At 37.7% G+C, this 17,628-nt stretch overlaps 1 protein-coding gene across 5 annotated transcripts in view; it reads right to left on the minus strand.

Moving 5' to 3' along the window:
• The window catches only part of CEP112 (centrosomal protein 112), a 542,833-nt gene that overhangs the window by 513,763 nt on the left and 11,442 nt on the right, over positions 1-17,628 (minus strand). The window lies entirely within an intron of this gene.

A 17,628-nucleotide genomic window follows, 5' to 3' on the forward strand; every position in this document is an offset into this window, starting at 1 on the left:
GCACAAAAAGGCTGAAAATTCCAAAAACCAGAACGCCTCTTCTCCTCCAAAGGATCACAACTCCTCACCAGCAAGGGAACAAAGCTGGACAGAGAACGAGTTTGACAAATTTACAGAAGTAGGCTTCAGAAGGTGGGTAACAACAAACTCCTCTGAGCTAAAAGAGCATGTTCTAACCCAATGCAAGGAAGCTAAGAACCTTGAAAAAGGTTAGAGGAATTGCTAACTAGAATAACCAGTTTAGAGAAGAACATAAATGACCTGATGGAGCTGAAAAACACAGCACGAGAACTTCGTGAAGCATACACAAGTATCAGTAGCCAAATCGATCAAGTGGAAGAAAGGATATCAGAGACTGAAGATCAACTTAATGAAATTAAATGTGAAGACGAGATTAGAGAAAAAGAATGAAAAGGAATGAACAAAGCCGCCAAGATATATGGGACTATGTGAAAAGACCAAATCTATGTTTGATTGGTGTACCTGAAAGTGACAGGGAGAATGGAACCAAGTTGGAAAACACTCTTCAGGATATTATCCAGATGAACCTCCCCAACCTGGCAAGACAAGCCAACATTCAAATTCAGGAAATACAGACAGCACTACAAAGACGTTCCTCAAGAAGAGCAACCCCAACACATAATGGTCAGATTCACCAAGAATGCAATGAAGGAAAAAATGTTAAGGGCAGCCAGAGAGAAAGGTCAGGTTACCCACAAAGGGAAGCCCAGCAGACGAACAGTGGATCTCTCGGCAGAAACCCTACAAGCCAGAAGACAGTGGGGGCCAATATTCAACATTCTTAAAGAAAAGAATTTTCAACCCAGAATTTCATATCCAGCCAAACTAAGCTTCATAAGTGAAGGAGAAATAAAATCCTTTACAGACAAGCAAATGTTGAGAGATTTTGTCACCACCAGACCTGCCTTACAAGAGTTCCTGAAGGAAGAACTAAATATGGAAAGAAAAAACCAGTACCAGCCACTGCATAAACATACCAAAATTGTAAACACTATCAACACTATGAAGAAACTGCCTCACTAACAGCCAAAATAACCAGATAGCATCATAATGACAGGATCAAATTCACACATAACAATATTAACCTTAAATGTAAATGGGCTAAATGCCCCAATTAAAAGACACAGACTGGGAAACTGGATAAAGAGTCAAGATCCATCAGTGTGCTATATTCATCTCACATGCAAAGACACAAATAGGCTCAAAATAAAGAGATGGAGGAATATTTACCAAGCAAATGGAAAGCAAAAAAAAAGCAGGGGTTGCAATCCTAGTCTCTGATAAACCAGACTTTAAAACAACAAAAATCAAAAAAGACAAAGACATAATGGTAAAGGGATCAAAGCAATAAGAAGAGCTAAGTATCCCAAGTATATATGCACCCAACACAGGAGCATCGAGAGGTTCATACAGTAAGTTTTTAGAGACCTACAAATAGTGGGAGACTTTAACATCCCACTGTCAATATTAGCCAGATCAATGAGACAGAAAATTAACAAGGTTTTCAGGACTTGAACTCAGCTCTGGACCAAACGGACCTAATAGACATCTACAGAACTCTCCACCCTAAATCAACAGAATATACATTCTTCTCAGCACCACATCTCACTTATTCTAAAATCGCCCACATAATTGGAAGTAAAACACTCCTCAGCAAATGCAAAAGAACAGAAATCATAACAAACAGTCTCTCAAACCACAGTGCAATCAAATTAGAACTCAGGACTAAGAAACTCACTCAAAACTGCACAACTACATGCAAACTGAACAACCTGCTCCTGAATGACTACTGGGTAAATAACAAAATTAAGGCAGAAATAAAGATGTTCTTTGAAACCAATGAGAACAAAGACACAACGTACCAGAATCTCTGGGACACAGCTAAAGCAGTGTTTAGAGGGAAATTTATATACCAAATGCCCACAGGAAAAAGCGGGAAAGATCTAACATCGACACCCTGACATCACAATTAAAAGAACTAGAGAAGCAAGAGCAAACAAATTCAAAAGCTAGCAGAAGACAAGAAATAACTAAGATCAGAGCAGAACTGAAGGAGATAGAGACATTAAAAAACCCTTCAAAAAATCAATGATTCCAGGAGCTACTTTTTTAAAAGATTAACAAAACAGACCACTAGCCAGATGAATAAAGAAGAGAAGAATTGAATAGACACAATAAAAAAAAGATACAGAGAATATTACCACTGATCCCACAGAAACACAAACTACCATCAGAGAATACTATAAACACCTCTATGCAAATGAACTAGAAGATCTAGAAGAAATGGATAAATTCCTGGACACCTACACTCTCCCAAGACTAAACTAGGAAGAAGTCAAATCCCTGAATAGACCAATAACAAGTTCTGAAATTCAGGCAGTAATTAATAGCCCATCAACCAAAAAAAGCCCAGGACCAGACGGATTTACAGCCGAATTCTACCATAGGTGCAAAGAGGAGCTGTTACTATTCCTTCTGAAACTATTCCAAACAATAGAGAAAGAGGGACTCCTCCTTAATTCATTTTATAAGGCCAGCATCATCCTGATACCGAAACCTGGCAGCAGCACAACCAAAAAGGAAAATTTCAGGCCAATACCCCTGATGAACATCAATGCAAAAATCCTCAATAAAGTACTGGCAAACCGAATCCAGCAGCACATCAAAAAGCTTATCCACCATGATCAGGTCGGCTTCATCACTGGGATGCAAGGCTCGTTCAACATATGCAAATCAATAAATGTAATCCATCACATAAATAGAACCAATGACAAAAACCACATGATTATCTCAATAGATGCAGAAAAGGCCTTCAATAAAATTCAACACCCCTTCATGCTAAAAACTCTCAATAAACTAGATATTGATGGAATGCACCTCAAAATAATATGAGCTATTTATGACAAATCCACAGCCAATATCATACTGAAAGGGCAAAAGCTGGAAGTATTCGCTTTGAAAACTGGCATAAGACAAGGATACCCTCTCTCACCACTCCTATTCAATATAGTATTGTAAGTTCTGGCCAGGGCAATCAGGCAAGAGAAAGAAATAAAGGGTATTCAAATAGAAAGAGAGGAAGTCAAATTGTCTCCGCATGCAGATGACATGATTGTACATTTAGAAAACCCCATCGTCTCAGCCCAAAATCTCCTTAAGCTGATAAGCAACTTCAGCAAAGTCTCAGGATACAAAAATCAGTGTGCAAAAATCACAAGCATTCCTGTACACCAATAATAGACAAACAGAGAGCCAAATGATGAGTGAATTCCCATTCACAATTGCTACAAAGAGAATAAAATACCTAGGAATGCAACTTATAAGGAATCTGAGGGACCTCCTCAAGGAGAACTACAAACCACTGCTCAAAGAAATCAGAGAGGACATAAACAAATGGAAAAACAGTCCATGCTCAGGGATAGGAGGAATCAATATCATGAAAATGGCCATACTGCCCAAAATAATTTATAGATTCAATGCTATCCCATCAAGCTACCACTGACTTTCTTCACAGAACCAGAAAAAACTACTTTAAATTTTATATGGAACCAAAAAACAGCCCACATAGCCAAGACAATCCTAAGTAAAAGAACAAAGCTGGAGGCATCATGCTACCTGACTTCAAACTATACTACAAGGCTACAGTAACCAAATCAGCATGGTACTGGTACCAAAACAGATATATAAACCAATGAAACAGAACAGAGGCCTCAGAAATACCACACATCTACAACCATCTGATCTTTGACAAACCTGACAAAAACAAGCAACGGGGAAAGGATTTCCTACTTATTAAATGGTGTTGGGAAAACTGGCTAGCCATATGCAGAAAAATGAAACTGAACCCCTTCCTTACACCTTATACAAAAATCAACTCGAGATGGATTAAAGACTTAAACGTAAGACCTAAAACCATAAAAACCCTAAAAGAAAACCTAGGCAATATCATTCAGGATATAGCACGGGCAAAGACTTCATGATTAAAACACCAAAAGCAACAGAAACAAAAGCCAAAATTGACAAATGGGATCTAATTAAACTAAAGAGCTTCTGCACAGCAAAGGAAACTATCGTAAGAGTGAACAGACAACCTACAGAATGGGAGAAAATGTTTGCAATTTATCCATCTGACACAGGACTAATATCCAGAATCTACAAGGAACTTAAAGAAATTTACAAGAAAAAAAAAAAAACATCCAAAAGTGGGCAAAGGATATGAACAGACACTTCTAAAAAGACGACATTTATGCGGCCAACAAACATACTTCATATAAGAGGCTATCCAAATGGTCAATAAACATTAAAAAAGATTTTGATATCGTTAGTCATGAGGGAAAATGCAAATTCAAACTATACATCTGCCATACCAGAATTGCTAAAACCATAAAAAACTTACAGAGTTTCAGCAAGGATGGAGAGCCACGGGAACTTTCAGTCTTGCTAGTGGAAATGTAAACTGGTACAACCACTTTGAAAAACTTTATCAGCAGTGTCTACTATGATTACACTTCTAAGTCAACACTCAAAAAAATGTGTATACTTGTGTACTAAGAAACACGTAAAAGAGTATTCACAGTACAATCACTTGTAATGTCAAAAACCAAAAGTCCAACCACAGTACAATGGATATATAAATTGTGATATATTCATACAATAATTTTAAAAATCCATTGCTAAATGCAACAACATGGATCAATCTCACAACATAATGCTGAGCAAAAGAAGACAGAAACAAAAGGGAACATGCTTTATGAATCAAAAACAATGAAAACAAATCTATGGTGACATAATACAGAATAGTGGTTCCTTCTTCAGGAGGTGATAAATGACAGGGAGAGAGCAAGAAAGAGTTTCTCAGGAGGTAGCTATATTCTCTATCTTGACCTGAAAGGAGATTTCATGGATATATACATTTTGTAAAACTTCATCAAGATTTACACTTTGATGTGTCTTGTATGTGTGTTACATTTTAACAGTTTGCCAAAAGACAAAGAATGAACTATAGCTATATTTATTAACATGGATAAATCTGAAAAATCTGATGAGTGAAAGGAGCAAGTCTCAAAATAATAGATACAGTATAATTCTACTTATATGAAATTCAAAATAAAGAGAGAGGTAAATAACTGATTAACACAAAAGACAGGACAGTGATTTCCTCTCAAACAAAGGGAAGAAGAGGCAATCGGAGAAGGGTGCCCAGCGGTCTTCTGGAGAAATGTAATATACTATTTACTGGCTAGGTTGAAAGTATAGAAATGTTTATCTTCTAGTGGCTCTTTAAACTGTACCCGTGCACTGTACACATTTTTTGTATGCATGCTATGTTTCACAGCTATAAAAAATTTTAAAAGCAATACAACTACTGAATTATAAATTATGAAAAACCAAAATGAGAACGTCTGATTTCCTGTCTTTTCATTCATCTGAGCAGCAGGTAATATTGTTTTTTACCATCTGCAGAACAGTCTTCTTTGGGGGTATTACTAAATATACTTATGAAACATAAAAATAAATAACAATAATCCAGTAAAGTATCAAATAATGCTGAAAATTAAAAAATGAAAATAACTTCCAACGATCCACAACATATTTATATTAATTTTTCAAAAAGAACTTTATTAGAAAGAAAAAGAAAACTAAATGAAAAACATAAGATGCTTAACAAAACTAGAAAAAGGTGAGCATAGATCCATAAGCACTTTAAGACTTCATATTTCCAACTACTTACTTTAAAATGGCACACTTGATTTTAAAACTTAGAAATAAAAACCAAATTTTAAAAAGCGTACATTTAAATCATTGTTTATTAATATATCTCTGACTTAGAATACTCAATATTTAAATTTCGTTAAAATTAAATGTTAAAATATAAGCTTACTGTTATCCATTTTTGTTTATTAAAAAGGACAACCCAAACTGTTCAATATTACCTGACAAAGAGAAACTTGTTTGTGAAATTAAAAGATGTTATTACAGGCTGGATGCGGTAGCTCACGCCTGTAATCCCAGCACTTTGGGAGACCAAGGCGGGCGGATCACAAGGTCGGGAGATCAAGACCATCCTGGCTAACACGGTGAAACCCCATCTCTACTAAAAATACAAAAAATTAGCCGGGCATGGTGGCGGGCACTTGTAGTCCCAACTACTCGGGAGGCTGAGGCAGGAGAATGGCATGAACCCGGGAGGCAGAGCTTGCAGAATGGCGTGAACCCGGGAGGCAGAGCCAAGACTGCACCACTGCACTCCAGCCTGCAGCATGGGCGACAGAGCGAGACTCTGTCTCAAAAAAACAATAACAATAAAATAAAATAAAATAAAATAAAATAAAATAAAAAGATGTTATTACAAAGCCTCATTCATTAAAAGAAAGAAAAAGAGAAATGTGACTAAATTGTCAGAAAGTTCTCTTACTGGGGGAGAAAAAAGCCTAAGAGAAATAATGGCCTAAGGACCATTATTTTCAAAGCTGCTCCATCCCAGTTACAAATAGTTGCCACTGCCTCATCTTAGTAAATACCTAAGAGTGACATTTAATTAGCACATTAATGTTGAAAATTAATGAGTAGCTAAGTGGTTTTATACGTGTGAAATGTTATATTTTACTGAGTACTCTAAGAAGCACTTTTTGCTTCTCATTTATGTAGCAGTCCTATTTCTAGAGTACAAGGTTAAGTGTCTATCAGCAAGTGTCCACTGTATAAAAGATTGTCAAATTAGTCAGATTTGGCCAGGCACAGTGGCTCACACCTGTAATCCCAGCACTTCGGGAGGCCAAGGCAGGAGGATCATTTGAGGTCAGGAGTCGGAGCCCACCCTGGCCAACATAGCAAGACCCCGCCTCTACTAAAAATACAAAAAATTAGCTGGCCAGGCACCTGTAATACCAGCTACTCGGGAGGCTGAGGCAGGAGAATCGCTTGAACCCGGGAGGCAGAGGTTGCAGTGAGCCAAGATCGTGCCACTGCACTCCAGCCTGGGCGACAGAGCAAGACTCCATCTCAAAAAAAAAAGGCTGGCATGGTGGCTCACACCTGTAATCCCAGCACTTTGGGAGGCCGACGCTGGTGGATCACAAGGTCAGGAGTTCAAGACCAGCCTGGCCAAGATGATAAAACCCCATCTCTACTAAAAATACAAAAATTAGTCGGGCGTGGTGGCAGGCACCTGTAATCCCAGTTACTCAGGAGGCTGAGGCAGAGAAATGCTTGAACCCAGAAGGCAGAGGTTGCAGTAAGCCAAAATCACACCACTGCACTTCAGCCTAGGCAACAAAGCGAGACTCTATCTCAAAAAAATAAAAACATAAAAAATACATATATGTGTGTGTGTGTGTTTATTAACAGTTTCTTTTTTGTTAGTAGGAACTCCTCTGACAGTGGAAATTGACCAAGAGAAAAGCAACTAGATGTTGATCATGGGTGATCATCACCAAAAAAGAGAGCTGCCCATGAAATGCAAGTAAGCACAGAAGAAAGGTCTCCCATGTGGCAGAGCCAGTTTCTATGCACCAGCTCCCAAGCCCTAGTCCCCATCCCCACCCCACAACGCCCCCCGAGACAGAGAACAGGCCACCAGCTCTCCGTCTGGTCAGTCAGGTTTTGCAGTGGCCAAGCAGAAGATTCAGATCTGGTACTGTTCTGCCCAACACAGTAGCCCCTAATCACATGTGGCTATTTAAGTTAACTGAAATTAGAAATTCAGTTCTTCAATCACACCAGCCACATTTCAACTGCTCAACAGTCACGTGTACTGGTGGCTACCGTACCAGACAGCGCTGCCTATAGAACATTACCATCAGAAAGTTCTATTGAACAGCACTGCTGTAGAACACATATTTGCCCTAACATTGGGATTATTCACAAATAAAATGAATGTACTTTTGGCAGGTAATATTTCAGAAGGTTTTACTAAGAAGGAAATGTATCGATTGGCTCCCTGATAAATTCATCCAACAATCTCAGCAGGAGCAATTTATAATGTTAATACCATTTACATATAAAAATGGAGTTTACAAAGTAAAAAGATTCTTTTGCATCCACAGACTAAAAAATTAAATTAATATTTTTAAAGCAAAAAATGTTTTCTCACATAGATTAACTTCTTCAATCACAAGTGGGTTTTCATTATACTTGATCACCATCTGCTGGCCATGTTATTAAACTGCACACACAAATGAAATGTTAGCTATATTGGGATAAGACATACAGAATCCCAGCTTTTTACCACAGTGCATTCCCGGGAAACCACATCATAAAGAGGATCATTGTAAAGCAAGTCACATTTTCCATAAAGGCAGGACCATAATTAGAATCTTCATTCCAAACTCAAATCTAGCATCAAATAACCCATGGCAAAATCTCATTAAAGCAAAGATGTAAAAACTATAGTCCTCTATAATTATTTAAAATAGAATAATTACTCTCCAAGTTCTTTCTTATAGGTATGAACATATGTATTATTTAGATGACCCAACAGGAGTTAAAAGATAAATATAATTTATATAAAATTAGCCTAAATCCGATATGGTAAAAATAGTAGGTAGTTAATAATTATTTGCACTCCCCTGGAAATCCTAAGCAATCTGGTAGAGGCTCCTAATAAAATGGCACCTAAAGAAATCTAATTAAATGCCTTATTTTTCATCAATAAATTCCTCTCAAATAAGCAGAAGCGATGTGTTTCTTCCACTGTAAAGCAGCATTTAAAGGTCAGGGTTTATTTAACATTACTCCTCTTCACCCTACCATAACTTTTAATCAAAGTTTTCAGTAAAAATAATAAGTGCTATTAAATCATTTTTTTAAGTCTTTCCCTATCCCAGAACCTAACTGCACTTTGGTAATAAGCCACCAGACCACACATACTTCACTGAAAAGACATAAAATAATTACAAGCCATTAACGAGAAGCTTCAAAACATTTTTCACAGAATTGTAAGGCAAGAATACAACCTATTACCTTTGTGTTCTGTCTTTGAGATAAAGCATGAAGAGTACACAGATGATGTGAACTAAAATCAAACTGTTAGTTACCGGCCGAGCACGGTGGCTTACACCTGTTATCCCAGCACTTTGGGAGGCTGAGGGAGGTGGATCACCTGAGGTCAGGAGTTCGAGACCAGCCTAGCCAACATGATGAAACCCCATGTCTACTAAAAATACAAAAAAAAATTTAGCCAGGTGTGGTGGCACATGCCTGTAATCCCACCTACTCAGGAGGCTGAGGCAAAAGAATCGATTGAACCTGGGAGGCAGAGCTTGCAGTGAGCCAAGATCGCACCACTGCACTCCAGCCTGGGTGACAGAGCAAGACTCCATCTCAAAAAAAAACAAAAACAAAAACAAATTAGTTACTTAGGCAGCTTCAAATATATGGCGTGAAAAAATGTAAACAATGAGGCCAGCCACTCTGTGTTCCATCTATCCTTGAAAAAGAGGCTTGTTATGTTGTTTAAATAAAGATTCCTATAAAGTCTCTTTTAAAATACAATTACCATTCTTTATTTTGATACTGTACAGGGTTCACACTTATAATCATAAATTTCTGCATAGTCATAATTTATTTTTCTCAGGGAATACAAAATTACTTTTAGTAACTGAAAATAATTAATGACCAACGGACTTTAAGATAATACCCTTTGGGAGGATTAGTAATTAGAGAAGCAAAAGAATGGCCAAACAATGTAACAAGCAAGGCCCTGATGAACTATTACAATAACGATCACCATACCAGTGATGATGGCGGCAGCAGCAGCTAACTCTTAACAGGCCCTCTGTCAAGGGCTCTACATGCCTTATTTCACTTCGTCCTTACAACTCCATTTGTAAATGGAGATAGTGGTAGTACCAACCCCGAAGTTAGTACTACCACTATCTCCATTTACAAATGATGAAACTGGGGTTTAGAGAAATTAAGTAATTTGCCTGAGGACAGATGGTTGCCAAGTGTCAGAAGTGGAATGTGAACAAAGGCAAACTGCTTCCTTTCAGCTTAACCTAGAAATAACCAAGAACAAAGGTATAGCTGCCCAGGATTGCTGATGTAGCTCAAGTGGGAGAAAACAGATAAAACTAAAATTTCCATATTGGCTGCATGAAGTACTTACGCCTACATGATACACTAGAAAGAACATGGGTGTGAAATCAGAAGGCCCTGCATTCCAATATTGGATCCATACTGGAAAAGTCACTGGACTTTCCTGAAGCTGTTACCTCATCTATAAATACAAAAGGGCAATGATGTCAACCTCACTGGACTGTAGAGAGGATTCAATCAGATGATTTGGAAAAGATTTCTAGGACAGTACCTAGCATACAGTAGGAGATCCATAAATGGTATGACTTGCCCCACTTGGCCACTGCTTTCACAAATTAAAAATACAAGTGGAATCCACAAACACTTATTTACTAGAAATTGTTTTCATTTTTATGTTTAAATGTATATATATTTCTTACACAAATTTATTAATTTGCAAGGTGTATGCACCAACATTTTACGAAGATGATATTTCGGAAGGCAACTGGACAGTATCTATCAAAATATAAGAGTGTGATTATTAGAAATACCACAGGCACTTTTTTTAAAAAAGAACATTTTTAAATGTACACTCCAAACTAGCCCCAATCCCTAAAGCTAACCACCTTTCACAGTTTCATGTGTGGTACCCAGAAAGATTCCATGGACACGAACACATATGTATCCATAGAGCCTCTAAAACACATATACACAAACACAAGTGGAAGCTTCCTATAGTTTATGTACTTCTTTTTAACTTTATCCTATTAGATCTTGCCATAATAATGCATATATATTTATATATATATTTATATATATTTGTGTATATATATTTATATATATACACATAACTATGTATATATATGTGTGTGTGTGTGTGTATATATATTTTTTAACCATTGCACAAGGTGTTGAACCAACTAATAACCCCACCAACAAAGCAATTTCTCATCTAGGAATCCATAATAGCCCAAAACACATGCAGGCATATAATAATCATTCTTGGTATTCTAATTGATAATTTGGCATCTTGAAATCATGGACCAAACTAACAGGCAAAGTTGTTCACATCCTTACCATCCCTGTCTTTTTGTGGGCACTTGGAAATTATATTACAAACCCTCCAACTACAAATCCCAACATCAGTGTTTCACTTTCTGTCCAAAAGGGAACATCCCACCACTATATAAAAAGGCTCTCTCCCATACTTCTCCTTGTTCCTTCTGCCTCCTGACCAACCCTTGTGCTTCTCCACCTGGCCTGCATGGTGTGGCATGCCTCCCTCCTCTTGGAAACTGTGAGAAACAAACTCTTCTTTCAAAGGCAACTTGTCTCTGTGTCTGTCATCGTATAATATCTGATTAAAACAAACCCTGGGTGCCTTTTTTTTTTTTTTTTTTTTGAGATGGAGTCTTGCTCAGTCGCCCAGACTGGAGTGCAGTGGCGCGATCTCGGCTCACTGAAAGCTCCGTCTCCTGGGTTCACACCATTCTCCTGCCTCGGCCTCCCAAGTAGCTGGGACTACAGGCGCCCGCCGCCACGCCTGGCTAATTTTTTGCATTTTTAGTAGAGACGGGGTTTCACCGTGTTAGCCAGGATGGTCTCAATCTCCTGACCTCGTGATCCACCCGCCTCGGCTTCCCAAAGTGCTGGGATTACAGGCATGAGCCACCGCGCCCGGCCGGGTGCATTTTTAAATAAGGCGCATGATTATGTATTACTAGGATGTTAACTCATCCATTCTTTATAACAATAAAAAAATTAAAAGCAGAAGAGACAGGTTAAATTATAGTATATCCACATTACGGATTATCTGCAATTTAAAAGTCCACATGATACGGGTTTAAGACAAAGCTGAGTAAAAAAAGAGCAAGTCTCAGAACAGTACGTACAGTATGAGTCAATTTGTAATATTTTTGTTTTTGATTTGAGATGCAGTCTTGCTCTGTCACCCAGGCTGCAGTGCAGTGGTGCAATATCAGCTCACTGCATCCTTCGCCTCCCAGGTTCAAGCGATTCTCCTGCCTCGGCCTCCCAAGTAGCTGGGACTACAGGCACCCACCACCATGCCCAGCTAATTTTTTGTATTTTTAGTAGAGATGGCGTTTCACCATATTCGCCAAGCTGGTCTCGAACTCCTGACCTTGTGATCCGCCCACCTTTCCCTCCCAAAGTGCTAGGATTACAGGTGTGAGCCACCACACTGGCCTGTAATTTCTTTTTTTTCTTTTTCTTTTTTTTTTTTTTTTTTTTTGAGACGGAGTCTCGCTCTGTCGCCCAGGCTGGAGTGCAGTGGCCGGATCTCAGCTCACTGCAAGCTCCGCCTCCCGGGTTCACACCATTCTCTTGCCTCAGCCTCCCGAGTAGCTGGGACTACAGGCACCCGCCACCTCGCCCGGCTAGTTTTTTGTACTTTTTAGTAGAGACAGGGTTTCACCGTATTAGCCAGGATGGTCTCGATCTCCTGACCTCGTGATCCGCCCGTCTCGGACTCCCAAAGTGCTGGGATTACAGGCTTGAGCCACCGCGCCCGGCCTGTAATTTCTTAATTATATAGGTGTGGATGTCTATTGTAAAATGATATGCACAAAATTGTTAATGGTGATTACCACTCAAAAGGAGAGTGGGATAAAGAAGACACAGAGAGAAGGACTGTGACTTTTTACTCTAAATATTTCTATACTGAGGTTTTTATAAACATGTATTATATATACAGATTGCATAATTCTCTAAAATGAGGATAAAGACTGTACTAGTCATCTATTGCTGTATAACAAATTGTTACAAATTTAACAGCTTTAAACAACACACATAAATTTTCTCGTGTTTCTGCGAGTCAGAAGTCAAGGCACAGCTGAACTGGGTCCTCTGCTTAGGGCCACAGAAGGCTGCAATCATGATTGGACCAGGCCTGGGTTCTGATCTAGAAGCTCAACTAGGGAAGGATTCACTTCCCAGCTCATGTGGATGTCAGCAGCATTCAGTTCCTTATGACTATCTGATTCACGTACGATCATGGCAGCTGCTTCTTCCAAAGCCAGCAAAGGGAATGACCGCAAGTCTACTAGCAAGATGAACTAATATAATCCTGGGAATAATATCCCATTACCATTGCCATAATCTACTGGTTAGAAGCAAGTCATGGGTCCTGCCCACACTCAAGGGGAGGGGATTATATAAGGGTATGAACCCCAGAAGAAGGATCATGAAGACCACTATCAAGACAATTAAGGTCTTTACGAGACCTCCATGTTAAGTATCTGAAGGCTGATCAGAAAGATAATATATATTGATATAGCTCATGATTGTAGATCTAAATGAAATTAACCAAACTATACATGCATGAGATCTAAGTCTATGGTCTCCTTAGTAACATTTTCTAAAGTTATGCTCCAAACTCAAATATAACTAAAATATTTCACTGTCTAGAAAATAGGCAGATAGGCCAGGCATGGTGGCTCATGCCTGTAATCCCAGCACTTTGGGAGACCAAGGTGGGCATATCACTTAAGGTCAGGAGTTCAACACCAGCCTGGCCAACATGGTGAAACCATGTCTCTACTAAACACAAAAATTAGCCAGGCATGGTGGTGCATGCCTGTAGTCTCAGCTACTCTGGAGGCTGAGGAAGCAGAATCGCTTGAACCTAGGAGGTGGAGGTTGCAGTGAGCCAAGACTGTGCCACTGCACTCTAGCCTGGGTGACACAGTAAGACTCCATCTCAAAAAAAAAAAAGAAAAGAAAATAGGCAGATATTTGACATAAAAATGCAGTAACAGATATATAATAGCAATGCTATATATAGAAAATATGGGTAATAAGATTATCTTAAACCAAGAAATATGAAAAATGAAAGCAAAGAGAGCAAGGACAGGACTACTAGTTAAGTGTTGAAGCTGTTTGGTGTGAAATGCTAAGTACACTAGTATATAATGTACACTTGGTGGAAAAAATAAAGTGTGAGAATAAGCCAGATGGAATATGACCTTACCATACTTCTAACAAGTTTGGAACAAGGCTATATACCATATCCTACAGGAAGAATAAAAGTAAAGGAAAGGTGCCATCTCTACTGAATAGGGAGTCCTAACAAAAAGGCTTCAAAAGGACTCTGCATCTTTAATAATATAAAAAGGCTAGGACACAAACAGCATAATCTAAAATGCCATTAGAAATACTTCACATACAAAAAGGTCTAAGTAAAGCAGGATTTTATAAAGTGATCAAAAAAGAAACACTAAGGGGGAAAAATCTTTTAAGATTAAAGAGGTTTTTCAAAGGACAAGTTGAAGTGGCTGTAAAATTTATGAGGCAGCATTAAACTTCAGTTCTAAGTAACAATAAATTATTCACTATAAAAACATACATGTGTCAAATATTATAAGCCTCTTAAACTTTTTAAAACAATTTCTTGCAGAACTGATTAGATATATTAGGTCAAGATTAGCAGATACTAACTTTTTCATTAGCACACTATGATCACTCGAGTAAAGGGGCAAATTTAGAAAAGAAATAAGAAGACAGAACCATCAACAGCCGATACACTACCACATGTGATCTGATGTCATACATGATCTATACTTCACCGTAAAATCAGTTTTCTTGGCTTTAGCTAAAGTAAATGTTATTTTTAAATGCCTTCATGTATGTAAAAACTACAAAAATCTGTTAACTAATGTAAATCAAATTGAAATTTTAAAAAGAATCAAGTTGAAACTATTAAATTAAAAGAAACATATGATACCCTGAGATCTTTTGTTTTGGCAGCCCTAATTGACCTTAGTGATTCTGACATTTGACAGATGATATTTTAAGCATGTCCTTTCTAGCTCTTTCATTGTCATATTCCTCACAGTGTGTGAAGGCAATTGCTATAACCTACATCCAAGCTTCCCTCCATGTTTTCTAAAATTTATGCTTCCCTCAACATTTTCTGAAATGTTAAAAAGAAAAAAAAAATCCTTTTAGGCCATTTCCTCTGCCACAATATACCCGTCTCAAAGGGATTTTGTACAGATTAAATATGTGGCAGTGTCTAACACAATCTACTCGTTCATGCATGCATTCACTCTTGAATATAGATACTTACAGAATTCCTAACATGTTCCTGCCCAGTGCTAGGGGCTGGAAATATAGCAAATATGGCAAACAGCAAAAACACAAGTTCCTATCTCATGAAATTTACAATCTAGCACACAGGACAGATAGTAAGCCTCTACGCATAGGATGAAGGCAGCAAAGAAACACAGAGTACTAAAGGAGTAAATAACGGGGTCACCTAAACTGCCCTGGGATATGAGATAAGGCTTTTTTCACGTTGCGATCTCTGAAGGATGGGTGGACTCACCAGGGTCACAAGAGTGCCTGCTTTTCCCATTACTTATTATATAACCGACAACGAATGCCTCATACTCTAGCGATCCTTTTGCATTAAAATGTCATTTAATAACAGGTGACCAACAAAGAGAATTAAGTTATTTTTTACAATTCTGGGGATTTTACTATGGTTTCATTTCTCAAAAAAGTCAATGAGTAACAGGTGAAGGATATTCTCATTGTATTTTCTCAAACTTTATCCTGTGTTCCAAAGAAGAAAAAAATCTATTCACCTGGACTCCCTGGAAATCTCAAGTCTATTTCCTATCCTGAACGCTTTTCTTATACACACCTGAATCCTTGCAAATATTTCCATGACTATGCATAGCCACTGCATTCAAACTATCCATGTGCTCATCTCTCTCCTCCACTCATCTAAAGCAGTGATTATAAATCAAATGTCCGGAGGACTTAACAGATGAGTGATTTACTGCCAGATATAAGGATATCCTTCACTTCTACAAAGACATAGTGTCTGTCTCTCTCCTTCTGTTTTTTGTTCACAGATGAGGTCTCACTCTATTGCTCAGGCTGGCCTCACACTCCTGGGCCCAAGCTATCCTTCTGCTTCCACCTCTTGAATAGCTAGGACCGCGGATGCACAGCTGTGCCCAACCCTCTCCCCTTCTTAAATCACAAGATCCCTCTTTCCTACCTTTCTTCTTTCACTTGACAGAACATAAAATTAGAAAAACAAACACTTCATTTTCCTCTTAACTCTACTTAAAGGGGAAAAAAAAAAAAAAACTCAAGCTCAATAACAGATGCAATAGACATCAGATTTGGTGTCAGGAATTAGCAGGAAATCGTGAAGGCATACACTAATGGGGGTAACCAAGTACTACTTAGCTCCAACCTAGGGCTGTCTCCTGGAAAGATTTCTAGGTGTCCAGTTTTAAAGAGAAGCCAGAAAGTTGGGCTTTTATATGAAATCCCCCAAATGTTAATTTTGACAACTCAGTTAAAATTGTTAAAGACATTGTTGAAGTCCAACAAAACAAATCTACGATTCATTCAGTCCTGGAAGATCACAAATTTTCAAACTGTGCTCTAAGCTCTAAGATACAGGAAACTACTTTCGTTCACCTTTATACCATAAACTCCACAGACATAACATCTAGAAAGGAACCCAGAATTTAGCTGGACTCTTAGCAGAGATTTTGGCAAACAACTGATGTCTTTTGCAGCAAAACTAAGAATTATATTTTTCAGACCACAATCTCTTTACACCTCCATATAAAGAGATTGCTTCGAAGGCTACAAAAACTCTACAATTATACCTCTTCTAATTGTAATTCTCCTATGAATGTAAAAATAAGTATTTTAACACCACACTTCCTACAGACTCATCTATTCGTTTCTTTTTACTCTTCTGAACATGCCCTTAATTATTTCACCTCTTCCTTTTTGCCTCCCCATTCTGTTTCTCCTTTCTACTGAAATAATTTCATATGGACTGGATCTCTCGCTTTTATCTTTTTCAACCATGATATCTCAGGTCTGAAAAACATATAAACAGACTACATCAACTGTGGAGACATTTCAAATTACTAATAACATTTCTAGATCTGTTTAACAAATAAACCAAAAAAATTATAGTGGACAAGAAAGATTATACTGTTAACAGAAACGAATTTCTAAAATTAAAATTACCAAGAGAATGATGAGGAGTGAAGTATAAAGTATGGTACATGGTAATTGACACTGTCCTATATTTTAACATTTCAAGGAATAAGGCCAAATGGAAAAGTAAAAATTTGATAAAAGTCCAAATTTAAATCTATCCCTTCCCTGAAGCCAAAAATTATGCCACCATAATAATGGCCTTTTGGTACATTTCAAAAATTCAGAAATTTTTTTTGGCAGTAAAAAAACCTATTTAAGTTTAATACTCAAGTAAGAAAGCACAGTCCAATGGGGTTTATGCTTACATTCATTATACCATTAAGTGAAAACAAATATTGTTCAAGTTGGATTTGCAGGATATTATATTTTGTTCAAGTTATTGATAACGCTTTTAATGTATGCTTGTCATAAAGGAAAATACATAATTGTGTCATTTAAAGATGCTCAGGGACCACTTGTCAAGCAATCAAAAATATATATGAAAGTTAATAGGTATCTATTAAATGGCTAAAAATATAAAATAATCTTGAATGTCCACTTAAGGGAAAAGTAAACTACTTACTATTAAAAAAAAAAAAAAGGAAAAAC

Source organism: Theropithecus gelada, chromosome 16 (genome assembly GCF_003255815.1).
Source record: "Theropithecus gelada isolate Dixy chromosome 16, Tgel_1.0, whole genome shotgun sequence".
NCBI lineage: Eukaryota > Metazoa > Chordata > Mammalia > Primates > Cercopithecidae > Theropithecus > Theropithecus gelada.